We start from the raw sequence: 18,976 nt of genomic DNA on the forward strand, positions 1-18,976 counted from the left end.
TTGTGCAGTCTGTGGTATCGAACCAGACCCCCCCGCCGGGGAGTCTAGAAACATAGTTTCTGCCGCTTCCTCACGTATATATATTCAGTGAAAAAACCAGAGGTTTCACAATCGTTATAATTAGGAATTAGCATTTAAAAAACCATTGAAATTCACTGAAAAACCCATAGGTTTCACACCAGTTATAGTTAGCTGAACAGTTTACTCATACAAAACCATTTAAATTCCCACGTTATAGTTAGTTGGACTCAGTATAACTCGCGCGCCCGCAATCCACTGCTGATGATGTCACATATTACATCATTTATGACATGGTCGGTGACATCACTGATGACATCACTGATGACATAGAATTGAAGGGTTAGACACGCACCAACAAAAGTTGAAGATATTGCAAAGTTGTCGCGTGCTGCTGGGGCTTCGCTCTCTGAACCTTGGAGAGTGTGGGAGAAGTATCAAAATTGCAAATCCAGAGTTGGAATTGTCCCCCTACGCACAGCGTTCACAATACCCCACCAAGGGTATAATAAATTGAATCCAAATCAAAAGGTTAGTACATTATTTATTTAATCTCATTAATGGTTTCAAAAGTTAATTCATGGATAGTAGATTAAATGTAACAAAAAATGTCCAAAATGCTTGCATTGTAAATCCCTATGCATTTCGGGCTGTCCAGTGAGCCCTTCATCAGGGGGAATTTTCTTTTTTTGAAGGTCACAGTAGTTTTAAAAATCTGGACCTACGATGGAAATCTTGCTTACACTCCTGCCACCGGCAACTGATTGCGACAACTGATTTCTGGACCCAACTGATTGTGACAACTGATTTCTGGACCCAACTGATTGCGACAACCGATCTCTGGCCTGGGACCTCCCCCTTCAGTTATGATTAATTCCAAGTCAAGTCCGGGGGGAGTCGCCTTCGCATACTTGGAACGGCTCAATCGCCTATGAAAGGGGAGGCAAGTAAGTGCATTGCCTACATGGAAAGGAGCATACTCGGGGTAAGCGGTGCTGCCGCTTACAGTTTCTGTGAAGGGAAGTTGCTGAATAGCAGGGTTCATCCGGGTGATGACATCTCAAATGACATCACTGATGACATCACTGATGACATCATCCACTGCCTGTGTGTTTCTGTAAAGTTAAAATACAATTAAGTTAAAGTTAATAATTTACATATTGAAGAATGAGTGGATGTATGAGTGTCTGGATAAAGGATTTAGTAGGTGCGTGACTGACTGTATAAGTGAGTGATTAAATGTGTCTTACTGAATGCATTGGTTAGTGACTAAACTGTTTGAATATGTGCTTCAGTATGTCTGTTGCTGTGTAAGCTGCTGCATGTTTTGATCAGTAGCTATATGAGTGGCTATATGGGTTATTGATTTGTTGTTCAAGTGTTTGTATGTGAGGGTGAGTGTGTGTGGGGGTGGCTGGGAGGTGTGTGACTCTGTCCATATACTCAACTCCAGCAATGCATCCTTTCACATGGGGCCAGCCTCATGTGAAAGGGCTTGCGTCAGTCTTACGCCTGCTGTGAGGCAGGCGCAAGGAGTTACAGATACGTCAGTATTTCTGACATATCTGTAAGCGCAAAAGTGATGCATTGCTGGAGTGTGTCACAAAAGTGACGCAACTCCAGCAATGCATCCTTTCACATGGGGCTAGCCTTATGTGAAAGAGCTTGCATCAGTCTTGATAACTTAATTGTATTTTAACTTTACAGAAACACACAGACACTGGATGATGTCATCAGTGATGTCATTTGAGATGTCATCAGTGATGTCATCAGTGATGTCACTGACCATGTCATGAATGATGTAATATGTGACATCATCAGCAGTAGATTGCGGGTGCGCAAGTTATAGTGAGTCCAACTAACTATAACGTGGGAATTTCAATGGTTTTGTATGAGTAAACTGTTCAGCTAACTATAACTGGTGTGAAACCTATGGTTTTTTCAGTGAATTGCAATGGTTTTTTAAATGCTAATTCCTAAACTTAACGATTGTGAAACCTCTGTTTTTTTCACTGAATTTCAAAGGTTTTTTAAAAGCTAATTCCTTTCTATATCAAGTTTGTAACCTACGATTTTTTTTATTAGCTGTTTTGTCTAAGTAATAAATATTACTTTTTTTTTTAATAATAACATTTTTTAAATGTTTTTTTTTTAATCATTTTTTCCTGGGGCGCTCTGGGTGCTCGCACCGGTAAGCTCTTCGGAGAGCGCACCCAGAGCGCTACTTCTGCGTTTGTGTAAAAAAATATGAATGAAAAGTAAATAATAACGCAAGACATTTAGTACCATACATATAAAAGCAGTATTTTTGATTTACGAAATGAAAATAATTTAGCATTTCCGTGAAACTATCGAAACGTCACTTAGGCACACCGCGGAAGCGCCCCCGGAAGAGCCTACGTTTGCGCCGCATATGCGCCCCCGGAAGCGCCTACGTTCGCGCAGCGTAAGCGCCCAGGAAGCGCTTCGGTGCGCGCAGCGTAAGCGCGTCAAGTCATGTGACCTTAAAATAACACTTTTCATTGGTTGCTAACATTTTTTTTTACAAAGAATGAAATCCCCACCGATTTCCTTCACTTCTTCTTTCACTTTTGTGACTGCAAGACCTGCCTTTTTGCTCTCAGTTCTTTGTTGGATATCTTGGATTATCATGGCTGCCAGACCATCCAGCAGTGAAGATGACTCCAATGAATTCCTTGATGAAGCGCCTCCTCAGCCGAAGGTGAAAGAACATTTCATCTGGAAGTTTTTTTCAATTCCTGAGGACCAGAAGAAAGTAAATGCTCCAAAAGTGGAGTGCAGGATCTGTCACACAGTCCTGTCATGGGGCGACCCCACTAAAAAATATTCTTTTGGGAACTCCACAATGATTCGTCATGTGGAGAGGAGGCACCCCCAGAATTTTGCCCGGGAAAGTGTCAGGGCTCTGGCACAAGAGGTTCCCAGTGATGGGGCCTCTACATCAACCGGAGGACCAACAACATCGGTGAGGGGGAGATCGCAAGAGCTGATTCCGAACATTCAGCCTGCATTTAACAAAGGCGTCCTTAAATGCAGAGACTGTGGTCAGCTACTTTGCTATGAGGAGCAAAGTGTTCTGCTCATGGTTCGAGCATTGGAGAACCATCGCTGCCGTTCCCATTCCTAATTTTCTTTTGTTGTTGTTCCTGTTGAGCAGTTTCCATTCCCTGTTTTTGTTTTTGTTCTTTTCAGAACTATCTCCAATTCTCATCAAAGAGCTATATTCTTAAAAAAATGAAAAAGAGTAAGTGAAGTGGAGTGCATTGATAAAGGAGAGGAAAATGAGTAAGAAAGAACAGAAAGCTATGAGAGGAGAAAGGAAGTGAAGTAGGGGGACTGAAAGAAGGTGAGTGTGGGGAAGGAAAGTAAGGAGAAGGAGAGTGAACATGGGGAATGTGAATATTCAAAGAAAATGTACAAAAGGAACGGGGGTGTGGAAGGGTAAGAAAAGATGCATTGCTGGAGTTGTATCATTTTTGTGACATACTTTTGCGCTTACAGATACGTCTGAAATACTGATGTATCTGTAAGTACTTGCGACATAATGCGTCATATATTTAATATGATGCATGAGTAGAAGACTGAAGGCCTCATTTATGAGGCCATGCGTCACTTTTACGCCACCGGTACGTCACTTTTTGTGACGCACCAGTGCTGTTAAAAATGCACCTTATTGAGTCATATTTACAAAGTGACGCATCTAGGTAGATGCATCACTTTGTAAACCCCTGCCCCACATTATACCTACGTCAGGTGTAATGTATGCAAAAGGGATGTATTGACGCAAGAAAGGGTCGTAGAGGTGACGCAGTGAAATCTATGAGATATCACTGCGTCACTTTTATGACGCTGTTGCGTCCAAATCTTGCGCCTGTTTCACAGCAGGCGTAAGACTGATGCAGGCCCTTTCACATGGGCCTGGCCCCATGTGAAAGGATGCATTGCTGGAGTTGCATCATTTTTGTGACACACTCCAGCAATGCATCACTTTTGCGCTTACAGATACGTCTGAAATACTGACGTATCTGTAAGTACTTGCAACATAATACGTCATATATTTAATATGACTCATGAGTAGAAGACTGAAGGCCTAATTTATGAGGCCATGCGTCACTTTTACGCCACCGGTACGTCACTTTTTGTGACGCACCAGTGCTGTTAAAAATGCACCTTATTGAGTCATATTTACAAAGTGGCGCATCTAGGTAGATGCATCACTTTGTAAACCCCTGCGCCACATTACACCTACGTCAGGTGTAATGTATGCAAAAGGAACATATTGACACAAGAAAGGGTCGTAGAGGTGACGCAGTGAAATCTATGAGATATCACTGCGTCACTTTTATGACGCTGTTGCGTCCAAATCTTGCACCTGTTTCACAGCAGGCGTAAGACTGATGCAGGCCCTTTCACATGGGCCTGGCCCCATGTGAAAGGATGCATTGCTGGAGTTGCATCATTTTTGTGACACACTCCAGCAATGCATCACTTTTGCGCTTACAGATACGTCTGAAATACTGACGTATCTGTAAGTACTTGCGACATAATGCGTCATATATTTAATATGACGCATGAGTAGAAGACTGAAGGCCTCATTTATGAGGCCATGCATCACTTTTACGCCACCGGTACGTCACTTTTGTGACGCACCAGTGCTGTTAAAAATGCACCTTATTGAGTCATATTTACAAAGTGAAGCATCTAGGTAGATGCATCACTTTGTAAACCCCTGCGCCACATTACACCTATGTCAGGTGTAATGTATACAAAAGGAACATATTGACGCAAGAAAAGGTCGTAGAGGTGACGCAGTGAAATCTATGAGATATCACTGCGTCACTTTTATGACGCTGTTGCGCCACAATCTTGCGCCTGTTTCACAGCAGGCGTAAGACTGATGCAGGCCCTTTCACATGGGCCTGGCCCCATGTGAAAGGATGCATTGCTGGAGTTGCATCATTTTTGTGACACACTCCAGCAATGCATCACTTTTGCGCTCACAGATACGTCTGAAATACTGACGTATCTGTAAGTACTTGCGACATAATGCGTCATATATTTAATATGACGCATGAGTAGAAGACTGAAGGCCTCATTTATGAGGCCATGCGTAATTTTTACACCACCGGTACTTCACTTTTTGTGACGCACCAGTGCTGTTAAAAATGCACCTTATTGAGTCATATTTACAAAGTGACGCATCCAGGTCGATGCGTCACTTTGTAAACCCCTGCGCCACATTATACCTGCGTCAGGTGTAATGTATGCAAAGGGGGTGTAATGATGCAAGAAAGGGTCGTAGAGGTAACGCAGTGAAATCTAAGACATATCACTGCGTCACTTTTATGACGCTGTTGCGTCCAAATCTTGTGCCTGTTTCACAGCAGGCGTAAGACTGATGCAGGCCCTTTCACATAGGCCCGGCCCCATTTGAAAGGATTCATTGCTGGAGTTGCATCATTTTTTTGTCAGACTCCAGCAATGCATCACTTTCCTCTAAACACTCAACATTTTTTTTTCTCTATTTTTTTCACACTCTTTTTCCCCCTGGTACACTCAGGGTCCACGTACCGGGGAGCGCCGCCAGCGCTCACCCCGCGAAAATTAAAAAAAAAAAAAAGGTTTTTAGCCCTTCATGGTCCTTCTAGGCCCCCCTCAGAAAATCTAGGGGGTCAGGGGGTGTCTACTCTGCCCCCTTTTAATTATATCCCACTTTCTTTTTTCACCTCTTGTGTCTCGATTCTACCGAGACACAAGATGGCGGACTCTCCGGACTGTTTACAATGTTAACAGACACCCGACAGCCAATCCGCTTTCGTTCGCGCACACCCGTAGCGCGCCGGGTGCGCTCCCCGGTACGCGCACCGGAGAGCGCCGGCAGCGCGCCTATAGATATATATGTGTTTTTGAACTTAATTTTCATAAAAACCACTGGAGCAATTTTCACCAAACATAGCAAAGGCACATCTGTGTACCAGTCCCGACAATTTTGCCAAGTTTGGCGTAATTCTGTTCAGCGGTTCGGGCTGTAGACTTGTCAGACCGTCCTATGGAAATTAACATGGAGAAAACACGTTTTGGGACCCCCTTTTTTCTCAGCTCCCACTTCACGACTCCCCCCGAAACTTTCAGGGAAGGAGCGGAGCGCAGTGAGACCATTTTAAGGAAAATTACAGGCATATCCCTCAATCAGCGCCAAAGTTATTCCCAATAGAATGTTCGGAATTTCCTATGGTAGCCAATCCTAACTATAACTACCTACTATATATATATATATATATATATATATATTACCTACTGGCGGTCGCCAGTAGGTGTATATATAGTTAGGATTTTTTCTCTATGGGACTTTTGAAAATTCTATGTCTAATAACTTTGGCGTTTGTGGACGGAATCGGCTGAAATTTTCAGGAAAATGGCACATTTTGTTTCTGAGCAGCCCCTGAAAATTTGGGGGGGTTTCGTCAAGGGGGGGCCGAGAAAAAAGGGGGGTCCCAAAACGCGTTTTTAACATTGAGTTTTCCATAGGGCGTTTGGCCTCACTTTTAGCTCGAACGGCTGAATGGATTTGCACGAAACTTGGCAAAATTGTAGGGACTGTTAGCCCGATGTGCCTTTGCTGGGTCTCAATATATGTGCTCCAGTGGATTTTGAGAAATTAACATTTTAAAAAACAGATGTATCTGTGACAGCGTCCCGGGTAGCGCTCCGGTTCGCGAACTTGTCGCGTAACGGAGCTTTGTGAAGCGAAGCTGATTGGCTCTCCGGTGTCTGTCAACATTCTAAACAGTCCGGAGCGGCCGCCATCTTGTCTCTCGGTAGGATCGAGAGAAAAGAGGAGGAGAAAAACGAAGGGGGAATTTAATGAAAGGGGGCAAGGTAGACCCCTCTTGACCCACTAGGAATGCTGTTGGGGTTAATAAAGGGTCCCGTGGGAAAAAAAATAAAATGATTTTTCACGGTAGAAGCGCTTCCCGGTTCGCGAACAGGTAGCGAAACGGGAATTCGCCATTTTGTATTTCATTTTAATTAAATTACAGGGTATAAGGGGGTACGGGAGACGTATCCTGACCCTTTATGTTTTCTGAGGGTGGCTGAGGAGGCTCATATATGTTGATACATGTCTTCCAGCGGCTGCACGTAAGCGTTTTTTTTTTTTTTTGCTGCGTGACGTTTGTTAACGTTCGAATCGAAGGAAATCAGGAAGTGTTGACCGCCATTTTGACACTGCGAGTAAATATATTGTTAAAAATAATTGTTATAAATTAATCCGTATTGATAAACATTGTCTGCGCCATCTTGCTTTTTTTCCAACGCCATTTTAGATGCCTTGACCAGACCCACTCTCTGCACGCCGCCGATCCTCAGCATGGCTCCCCACCCTCGCAAGCATCTCCCCCACGCACTGGTCACCCCCGCTCTCTGTCTTATGCATGGGCCATAAACCTCCCCCCATCTGCGCTGCTCTTCCCTGAGAATCACACCCTGTGCCCGCCCGACACCACCCTTTCACCCTATTCACTACCGCACCCTCTGACATTCCTCTTCCTTTGTGTGTGATTGTCCAGGCCTGTCCCAGGCTATCACGTAGCCCTGCGGATGTAGTTTAAGGCCTCAACTGTAAAGAATCACCCCTCTTCAAAGGAGTAACAGTAGATCAAGGCCTCCACCCGATGAGATCCGTCACACCACATGCGTTCCTACTATCTGATAACCATCCTGTATTGTGATTGGGGAGGGGATTCTCACTGTGAGGGTGTGTGGGACCGAGCATGAAGCGGAAGATTCCAGGGATGCCTTTTTGTACATAAAAGTCTTCACAATTATGTGTCACATTAAAAATATATAGCACTCCAACAAAGTAGTAGGATTATAACACTTTAATAACTTATAAATATATACATCGCAAAAAAAACAGTAAACACCTTAAAACATTTTTTATTAAAACAGAAGCAACAATGGTCAGTAGCGGTCTGTTGTGCGAATAGTCCCAAGGCAGCACAACGTGCTGAGTTCTGGACGGCACCCAGGTGATGTCACCTGGGTGCCGCACTGGTTTTGGTACCCTACAATGCTGCTCCGAAAAACGGCGTGGGGCGCCCCGGGGCGGGGGTGGGGGGGGGGAGGCGGCGTGAACGGGCCTCCCCAGTTGGAGGCTCGTCTGTTGTAGTGGGGCGCCCCTTTAGCGTTTCACTTGCCATTCAGCGGTTTTCCGCCCGCTTTTGCTGCACTGTGCCTCGTCAGTAGCGGTCTGTTGTGCGAATAGTCCCAAGGCAGCAGAACGCGCTGAGATCTGGACGGCACCCAGGTGATGTCCAGTAAGTTGCCGCACTGGTTTTGGTATCCTACAATGCTGCTCCGAAAAATGGCGTGGGGTGCCCCGGGGAAGGGGGGGGGGAGGCGGCGTGAATGGGCCTCCCAGGTGGAGGCTCGTCTGTTGTAGTGGGGCGCCCCTTTACCGTTTTAGTTGCCATTCCGACCGCTTTTGCTACACTGTGCCTCATCCGCCATTCAGCTGTTTACCGCCCGCTCTTGCTGCTACAGCGTCTCGCTCACCATGTCTTGCGGTGCAGCGATAGGCGGCTGCCACAGGACTCTTAAAATGGCGGCCGGCTCTTCGGATTTGGGCCTGGTCCACTAAAATGGCCCTGGGACACCTTGGAACTCGGACGCTTGTCTGCTAGGGCTTGGACTCCATTCTCGAAAGCGTCCCCTCAGCTTTGAAGATTCTACAAAAGTCTTGGGGGCCCCCGACTCCCGCAGGCTTCCGGTGGGGAGCGGCTGCCATGATTGCTTGCGGAATGGCCACGACGGAGCTACGAGATGGTGGTGCTCTCATGCTGATGCCAGCTTCAGTCAAAACATCCAGAAACACTGTAGACTATCAATTCGATGAGTTCCGGTGGAGCCCCAACGTGACCCGGTAGGGAAGAACTTGCCCTCCCCTTTTTTGAGTGATGGTTCTTGTTGCCTGTCCCCTCTGTTGTCATCTAACGGAACCTTTTTTGATTGCCGAGTGAGAAAAAAAAAGGTGGGTCTTTCATCGTTTTGGAAAAAAAAATGTTTTAATCCAATGAAAAGTGTTATTTTTAGGTCATATGATCAAGCCTTCCATCATTAGGAAACCAAAAGTAAAATGAACCAATGAATAGTTTTATAAACAAGTCACATGACCTGTTATGCGGCTTTGGGTTATAAAAAGCATACAAAACCCGTTGGCCCATGAGGCGGCGTCAGTAGCAGACCGATGTGCGAATAGGCCGAAGGCAGCACAACGCGCCGAGATCCGGATGGCACCGAGGTGGTGTCCAGCAAGTTGCCGCACTGGTGTGGCCATCCTACAATGCTGCGTCGAAAGACGGTGTGGGGTGCCCGGGGGGAGGTGGCGCGAACGGCCTTCTTCCGCCTCCCCAGGTGGAGGCACCTCATGTGCAGTGCGGCGCCCCTTAGCGTTTCACTCGCCGTCCTGCCGAGTTGCGCCCGCACTTGCTGCTACAGTAGGCCGAAGGCAGCACAACGCGCCGAGATCCGGATGGCACCGAGGTGGTGTCCAGCAAGTTGCCGCACTGGTGTGGCCATCCTACAATGCTGCGCCGAAAGACGGCGTGTCCAGCTGAGTTGCGTTCACTCTTGCTGCTACAGTACGCCGAAGGCAGCACAACGCGACGAGATCCGGATGGCACCGAGGTGGTGTCCAGCAAGTTGCCGCACTGGTGTGGCCATCCTACAATGCTGCGCCGAAAGACGGCGTGTCCAGCTGAGTTTCTCCCACTCTTGCGGTACAGTGACTCGAACGCGACGAGATCCGGATGGCACCGAGGTGGTGTCCAGCAAGTTGCCGCACTGGTGTGGCCATCCTACAATGCTGCGCCGAAAGACGGCGTGTCCAGCTGAGTTTCTCCCACTCTTGCGGTACAGTGACTCGAACGCGCTGAGATCCGGATGGCACAGTGCACCGAGGTGGTGTCCAGCAAGTTTCACTGGTGTGGCCATCCTACAATGTTGCGCCGAAAGACGGCGTGTCCAGCTGAGTTTCTCCCACTCTTGCGGTACAGTGACTCGAACGCAGTGAGATCCGGATGGCACCGAGGTGGTGTCCAGCAAGTTTCACTGGTGTGGCCATCCTACAATGCTGCACCGAAAGACAGCATGGGGTGCCCGGGGGGGGGGAGGTGGCGTAAACGGACCTTTTTCCGCCTCTCCAGGTGAAGGCATCTCATCTGCAGTTTGATTTGGTGGATAATGCCCGACCTGCCAGTACATCCACCATTGAAGTGGCAGTGTCAGAATCAGAGGCAAGGGAAACGGTTCTAAATCTTCGGAAGAACTTTGGACAAATGAAAATGACATGTTTAACTTGCGGCAAATTAATTTCATGTGGAGAGAAGAGTGTTAATCTAATTAATAGAGCTTATGAACATCATCATAGTCGCTGGTTGGTGGAGACATTTTGACTATATCCTGGACCTGCCCGGCCTCGCCCAAAATGGCGCCGGTATAAATGAGACTCGTAACTCCTTGTTGTGTACTGGTTGCCCAACCTTGATATCACGAGATACGTATGCAGTTTTGAAGCACATGGCGGGCGGGGACGAGTACTGATTGAACATTTGGACATTCCTATTGATATTAAGTTCTGATGTGTTATTGATTACTGTACTATTGAAAGTTCGATTTAACGTCACCCATGATACTTGCCCGCAAATGTATATCTAGATAATTTTATTGTAACTGGCCCTGTCGTACTTTAATTATAAAATGTACGTCCACCGATTCCGCAAATGTTAGACACCTTAGTTCTTGCAACCTAATGGGTTGCCCGTTACGTTGTTCTACAGTGTAAATATCCCCATATCATATACGATTCCAGTTTGCTCCGTGGCCGGCCCACGTGCTTATAGGCCCGTATTTGTATACTGACATTTTCACAATAAAGGTTTTTAAAACAAAACATGGTAGTAGTACTTACATTGGAAAAGTTTGAATAATAGCCACTGTTTTTGAATCAGTAAAAGGCAAGTGAAATAAAGCAGTCCAATTACATGACGGTTAAAAGGTATAATACGCAGGAACGCAGTAAAGATAAATGGTCAAGGGCTGTTGTGTTGTCTACTCCTGCAACATAAAGTGATCGATAAGAATCTGATATTTAGGCCTATCGGCGACTAAGACAGCAGGCCGAGCCTCTTTTGCTCAACGGCTCCCTCATGGGACAAAGAAACGCCCTTTTTCTCGAAATAGGAATATTTTACTTGCAGGACAGTTGTAAATTTCCCGGGAAAATACATTAGCCTGGAACATTATAACATATATGTTTAAGAAAAAAAAATGTTCGAAAGCAATAAAAAGCGTTATTATGACCAAGCCTTTCATCATTAGAATAACAAAAGTAAAATGAACCAATGAAAAGTTTTATTAACAAGTAACATGACCTGTTATGCTTATGTTACGCGCTGCGCGCCGCGCTCTGGATCGCTTCCGGGAAGCTGCGCCTTGCGCACCGGAGTACTTCCGGGTGCGCTAACGCGGCGCGTCATATGACGCATTACGCGACAACGCAGGTCCAGAGTATAGTCAAAATGTCTCCACCAACCAGCGGTCGGAACACAACCCCTTTCAGTAGTCCAAAAAGTTCTGTTAAATGACAACAGAAGGGACAGGCTACAAGAACCTTCAGTCAAAGAGGGGAGGGCAAGTTCTTCTCTACCTGTTCACGTTGGGGCTCCATCGGAACTTATAGAATTTGGGCGGGGTGGGTGGCGGAGCCGAGCTGTCTTGCAGTCATCATGGCGTCGAGCTCAGTTCATCTCACTAGTTTCGTATTTCTCATGAGGGGTTGTTCCTAATGTTTCTATTTTAGCGAGGTCAAAAAGAGATCCCATTAGTGGCCTACTGATTTTGCTCGATTCCTTTTGTTTTTTAAAACGATTTTTCACTATCTGCAAAGACTAAACAGAGTATTGCGACTCTGTGCTTGTTTGTTATTAGAGAATGAAGCAAAAAGATCCAATTTTAAAACAGTAAATGCTTGCATAACAATCAATCAAATGGAGAGAAAAGCAGGCACGACGGGTTACAACGGGGGCAAAGGCTTACGTTACCTACCCTTCACTATCTGCAAAGTGAGAATACTCCTAAAAGAAAAGAGGAGGGGGGGGGCAGCGTTCAAAGCACATCAGCGTGCATAGACACGAAAATGTTTTTATCTACCACGTACTTGACATTTTAAAGCTTTTCATATTTGCTATTAAAAAACCATTGAAATTCACTGAAAAAACCATAGGTTATAGACCATATATAGTTAGGGATTAGCATTTACAAAACCTTAATTTACTCGCACAAAACCATAGAAATTCGCATATATAGTTAGTTGCAATAACTATATATCGCGCACCCGCAATCCACTGCTGATGATGTCACATATTACATCATTCATGACATGGTCAGTGACATCACTGATGACATCACTGATGACAACTCAAATGACATCACTGATGACATCACTGATGACATCTCAAATGACATCACTGATGACATCACTGATAATATCATTCATGTGATAATATGATGAACCTCTTCAGACTCTAATATAACCTTAGATACAATCAGTGTAAACAGACACTCACAGATTGTCACTCATCCATGGAGTTACTCACACATCTAGTCAGTCATGAGAAGAATCAATCACTCCTCCATTTCCTCAACTATACAGTTATACACACCTTACTAATTCAAACATATTCTAACACATATTTACTCTCTTATACAATCTCTGATACAAGTTCACAATGATTCATACAGCCACTCTCACATTCACTGGCTCTTATGCTCAGTTATTTATATATGTCAACTGTCACATGTACTGTGTTTTACATATGTACTTACTTTGACATGTAGCACTGAGATATCCATTCACTCACCAATACACTCATGCACACAGTCAACTGCCCATACAGCTGTTTCCACATGCACGTTTGAACCCATACATCTAGTGAATCAACTGCTCACACATCTATGCACAGAGTCATACACCTCCCAGCCACCCACACACATACTCAGTCTCCCATACAAATACTTGGGCAACCAATCAATAACACATATAGTTACTCATATAGCTACTGATTAACACATGCAGCAGTTTACAGAACAACAGACATAATGATGCACAAATTAAGACAGTTTAGTCACTAACCCATGCACTCAGTGAAACACATTTAATCACTCTCTCATACAGTCAGTCATGCACCTACTAAATCCTTCATCCAGACACTTATACATCCACTCATTCTTCAATATGTAAGACATATTTTAACTTTACAGAAACATACAAACACTGGATGATGTCATCAATGATGTCATCAGTGATGTCACTGACCATGTCATGAATGATGTAATATGTGACATCATCAGCAGTGGATTGTGGGTGCGCGATATATATAGTTATTGCAACTAACTATATATGCGAATTTCTATGGTTTTGTGCGAGTAAATTAAGGTTTTGTAAATGCTAATCCCTAACTATATATGGTCTATAACCTATGGTTTTTTCAGTGAATATATATATATTTATATATATTAATATATATAAGTTTCCAGGTTTACCGTAGTAAGTATCACACGCACTCAGAGTGGTACAGCTGGTGAAGGTTTATTTTCCAAAGTCACGCTACGCGTTTCAGCACCGAGGTGCCTTGTTCACACGTTTAACCAAACCAGAGTGAGAAGCAGTTTTAAAGTGCAAACAAACTGATCACATTGTGCCATAAACATAAAGAAAGTACATGATACAAGTGGAAATCATGGCGGCCATTATTAAGTGTACTCAAAATCAAGGTTCATTATAGACATGATGGCTCATAATCATGGAACGGAATCCCCATATGTACTCAAATTGTCCGAGCTATTACTTTTCATAAAACCATATTCACATTCATAAGGTTTTTTACGGTTTTTTTTTAAAAAAAGGAGGAGAGACGGGGTTGTAATTGACATATATTGCTGTCAAAATTGCCCACTATGGGCGCCATTTTGCACCGGGAAGATAATCACTGTTTTGAGGTCACCCGACCGTAAATTGTACTTGACCAGTTACCAAGTCTGTTACAATTCCATGTTCAAGTACTCACAAGAGAATTCTAGAGACACGAATTTGCCCTCGGTCTAGTGCCCGATTGAAACAATGTATGATAAACATTCACGATTATCGCGGTCTAGTGCCCATACGCATCGTGAACATTTTAAGGAAAACGATATTTAAACAAAACATTTGTATTATTAACACATTCATGATCCATTCACTGATATACTGTGGAGTCCATACGATATTTTTAAGAACACAGAAGTGGTCAGGCCAGTCTATTCAAAGGAACCCAGTCTATGCACTTGGTGAGAAGTCGTTAAACACTCTTTTTGTTCCCACACACTGGAACGAAGTGCAAAAGGGGAATAACACAACAAAGAAAAGTGAGGGGGAATGTCTTAGCTTTAACGTTTGTGAGGTGAGAGTCTTCCATTTCACGGATGCCATGTGGGATTCAGTGCAGTGCTAAAAAAGTGGTAGAGTTCCCCACATGCTCCTAGAAGAGAGAATTACACACACATGGTTAAAATTGGTTAAAATTCAAAGATTCAAAGACTTCATCATATATAGTTACATAAATACCAACATTGCTAATTTTCGGATACCATCTCTCATATTTAACAATTCAAGACAGATACAGTGTACATTTGAAAGGAACTTGAAACATTAGTCCATAAGGAGATGGGTTGCCAGCTCCTCGTCCTGGTTGTGCCCCCCAGGATATTTGGTTTCCAACTCCAATATCCATTTCGATTCTTTCTTTCTTAGGGCAAGTTCTCGATTGCCACCTCTTTTCGAAATGTTGACCTGTTCAATTGCAAAGTACCTGAGCAGATCATTGTTGGATTGATGCATTTCTTGGAAATGTCTGGCAATTGGGTATTTGGGGTCTTTGTTGGTGATTGCCCTCAGGTGTTCTTGTACCCTTTTCTTTGCCATGCACGAAGTGCTGCCCACATATCTTTTTTGACATGGACACTCTAGGATATAGAAATGTGGATAGCAAGGACCCCCTGGGTAGTAGCAATCTATAGACTCCTAGGGCAGGGTAGCAACATGTGTACAAAATTCTAGGACGTCTATACTAATAAGTGTACAGATACGACAAGGCAGTTATCAAGAAGGAACAATAGGGAAGAGTTAAAGTAGGTATTATAAAAAGTATATTTTTATTTTATATATTTAAAAAATCATATTAGAAGTGACAGAGGGTCAGACCAATATGACAGATCTAAAAATGACTTTTTCAAAATTACATACAATAATCGTAACACATTAACATAAAATTCATAAAGCATAAGATACAAAAAATATTGGTAAAAGCATACAGCTAATCACATCGATAATAAAACAAACATAAGAACTCGACGCGCGTTTCGGCGAGGGAACGCCTTCTTCAGGAGACACAATTTCTATTCCTGAAAAACAATTTAAAAAAATATTCATGTTATCTAAACATCTATGTATACAATTATTATTACGAAATACATTTGTTTTAAAACCTACATTCCTAACATGAAAGCTGACCTTGACTATTGTTATGTACACTTAAAGCCTTTGATGAGCACAATGTTATTACAATTGTACAGTATCTGACTCATTCGTGATTGTGAAGGGCTATCCCTTTTCTCCATAGAGCTAATCGTGGGTCTCTATCTGGGACATTAAAAATAGAATCACTTATAGGCTATTTCAAGGGGAATCTTTATGATTCATTACATATGATTAATTCAAGACATATCGTTCCAAATAGCTAATTTTTAAGAGGATACAGCAACATTACAAAACTGAATCAACAGTGCTCAATTCGTTGAGTGTACTCACAAAGGTAGATTTCTATCCATACAGCAAAAACACCCAGGTGGAGTCTTCATAAGACGTACGATGTATATATAAAAGATTTTTTGATGGGGGGATTCCTAATGATGAAAGTTGCATAGTTAAGGACTGGTTATATAACTTATGCTTCTTATTGGCCAAAACAGATAGCATAACACATTGCTCATGACATGTGGAAGGAACTACACAATTTATCTATTTCAAAAATGATGGAACAAGGTGTTTAGTTTGTTAATTTATATACCGACCACTCGGTGACTCTGTCTTAAAGTGCTAATTGTATTGCATGTATGAGATAATATCTTTGCTGGTTGCCATAAAATTACTGATACATTATATTATCTCCTCTGTAAGTTGGAGCGATTGCTGTATGGATAGAAATCTACCTTTGTGAGTACACTCAACGAATTGAGCACTGTTGATTCAGTTTTGTAATGTTGCTGTATCCTCTTAAAAATTAGCTATTTGGAACGATATGTCTTGAATTAATCATATGTAATGAATCATAAAGATTCCCCTTGAAATAGCCTATAAGTGATTCTATTTTTAATGTCCCAGATAGAGACCCACGATTAGCTCTATGGAGGAAAGGGATAGCCCTTCACAATCACGAATGAGTCAGATACTGTACAATTGTAATAACATTGTGCTCATCAAAGGCTTTAAGTGTACATAACAATAGTCAAGGTCAGCTTTCATGTTAGGAATGTAGGTTTTAAAACAAATGTATTTCGTAATAATAATTGTATACATAGATGTTTAGATAACATGAATATTTTTTTTAATTGTTTTTCAGGAATAGAAATTGTGTCTCCTGAAGAAGGCGTTCCCTCGCCGAAACGCGCGTCGAGTTCTTATGTTTGTTTTATTATCGATGTGATTAGCTGTATGCTTTTACCAATATTTTTTGTATCTTATGCTTTATGAATTTTATGTTAATGTGTTACGATTATTGTATGTAATTTTGAAAAAGTCATTTTTAGATCTGTCATATTGGTCTGACCCTCTGTCACTTCTAATATGATTTTTTAAATATATAAAATAAAAATATACTTTTTATAATACCTACTTTAACTCTTCCCTATTGTTCCTTCTTGATAACTGCCTTGTCGTATCTGTACACTTATTAGTATAGACGTCCTAGAATTTTGTACACATGTCACTCTAGGATATAGATCACATAGGTGGAGCTGCAGGTCAAGAATTGTTTGAGGGCAGTGAAATGGAAGCAGCTAACTTTATTGCCAAACTCAATCAGAACAGCTATAACATCCAACTCACATATAATATCAGCAGGAGTCGGATTGAATTTCTAGATACCAGCATTGAGGTCCATGAAGGTAAACTCATATCCAAACTGCACAGAAAAGATACCGCTGGCAACAGTCTACTCCATGCCTTAAGGGCCCATCCTGACCCCCTTAAATGGAGTATCCCTTATGGAGAACTCCTGAGGGCAAAAAGAAATTGTACAAGAGAAGAGGATTACATACAGGAAATGAACACCGTTCTAAAAAGGTTTAGAGAAAGAGGATACCCAGAATGGGTACTTACCAAAGCTGTAACCAAAACCTCTACAGTGCCCAGATCTGATACTCTAATCCCCAAACCTAGAACCCTTGAACCTTCAGAATCCCCTAGAATTATAACCACTTATAACAAAAAGTCCTATCAGGTCCAAAAAATCATGGCTGACAATTGGAAAATCCTTAAAGCTGACTCCATCATAGGCTCCAAACTTACTACAAGACCACTTATAACTTATAGACGAGGCTGCAATCTTAGAGACATGTTGGTCAAAAGTGACATAACGAACACCACTGGCCAACATATACAAGGACTAAAAGGCTTCTATCCTTGTGGTCACTGCCGGGCCTGCCGCAACAGTGTCATGGTTAAGGACTTTGATGTGCCAGGTACTCAAAACAAAAGACAAATCAAACAATTCTTGACCTGCAGCTCCACCTATGTGATCTATATCCTAGAGTGTCCATGTCAAAAAAGATATGTGGGCAGCACTTTGTGCATGGCAAAGAAAAGGGTACAAGAACACCTGAGGGCAATCACCAACAAAGACCCCAAATACCCAATTGCCAGACATTTCCAAGAAATGCATCAATCCAACAATGATCTGCTAAGGTACTTTGCAATTGAACAGGTCAACATTTCGAAAAGAGGTGGCAATCGAGAACTTGCCCTAAGAAAGAAAGAATCGAAATGGATATTGGAGTTGGAAACCAAATATCCTGGGGGGCACAACCAGGACGAGGAGCTGGCAACCCATCTCCTTATGGACTAATGTTTCAAGTTCCTTTCAAATGTACACTGTATCTGTCTTGAATTGTTAAATATGAGAGATGGTATCCGAAAATTAGCAATGTTGGTATTTCTGTAACTATATATGATGAAGTCTTTGAATCTTTGAATTTTAACCAATTTTAACCATGTGTGTGTAATTCTCTCTTCTAGGAGCATGTGGGGAACTCTACCACTTTTTTAGCACTGCACTGAATCCCACATGGCATCCGTGAAATGGAAGACTCTCACCTCACAAACGTTAAAGCTAAGATATTCACCCTCACTTTTCTTTGTTGTGTTATTCCCCTTTTGCACTTCGTTCCAGTGTGTGGGAACAAAAAGAGTGTTTAACGACTTCTCACCAAGTGCATAGACTGGGTTCCTTTGAATAGACTGGCCTGACCATTTCTGTGTTCTTAAAAATATCGTATGGACTCCACAGTATATCAGTGAATGGATCATGAATGTGTTAATAATACAAATGTTTTGTTTAAATATCGTTTTCCTTAAAATTTTCACGATGCGTATGGGCACTAGACCGCGAGTATCGTGAATGTTTATCATACATTGTTTCAATCGGGCACTAGACCGAGGGCAAATTCGTGTCTCTAGAATTCTCTTGTGAGTTCTTGAACATGGAATTGTAACGGACTTGGTAACTGGTCAAGTACAATTTACGGTCGGGTGACCTCAAAACAGTGATTATCTTCCCGGTGCAAA

Source organism: Lissotriton vulgaris, chromosome 11, assembly GCF_964263255.1.
Source record: "Lissotriton vulgaris chromosome 11, aLisVul1.2, whole genome shotgun sequence".
In the NCBI taxonomy this organism is placed as follows: Eukaryota; Metazoa; Chordata; class Amphibia; order Caudata; family Salamandridae; genus Lissotriton; species Lissotriton vulgaris.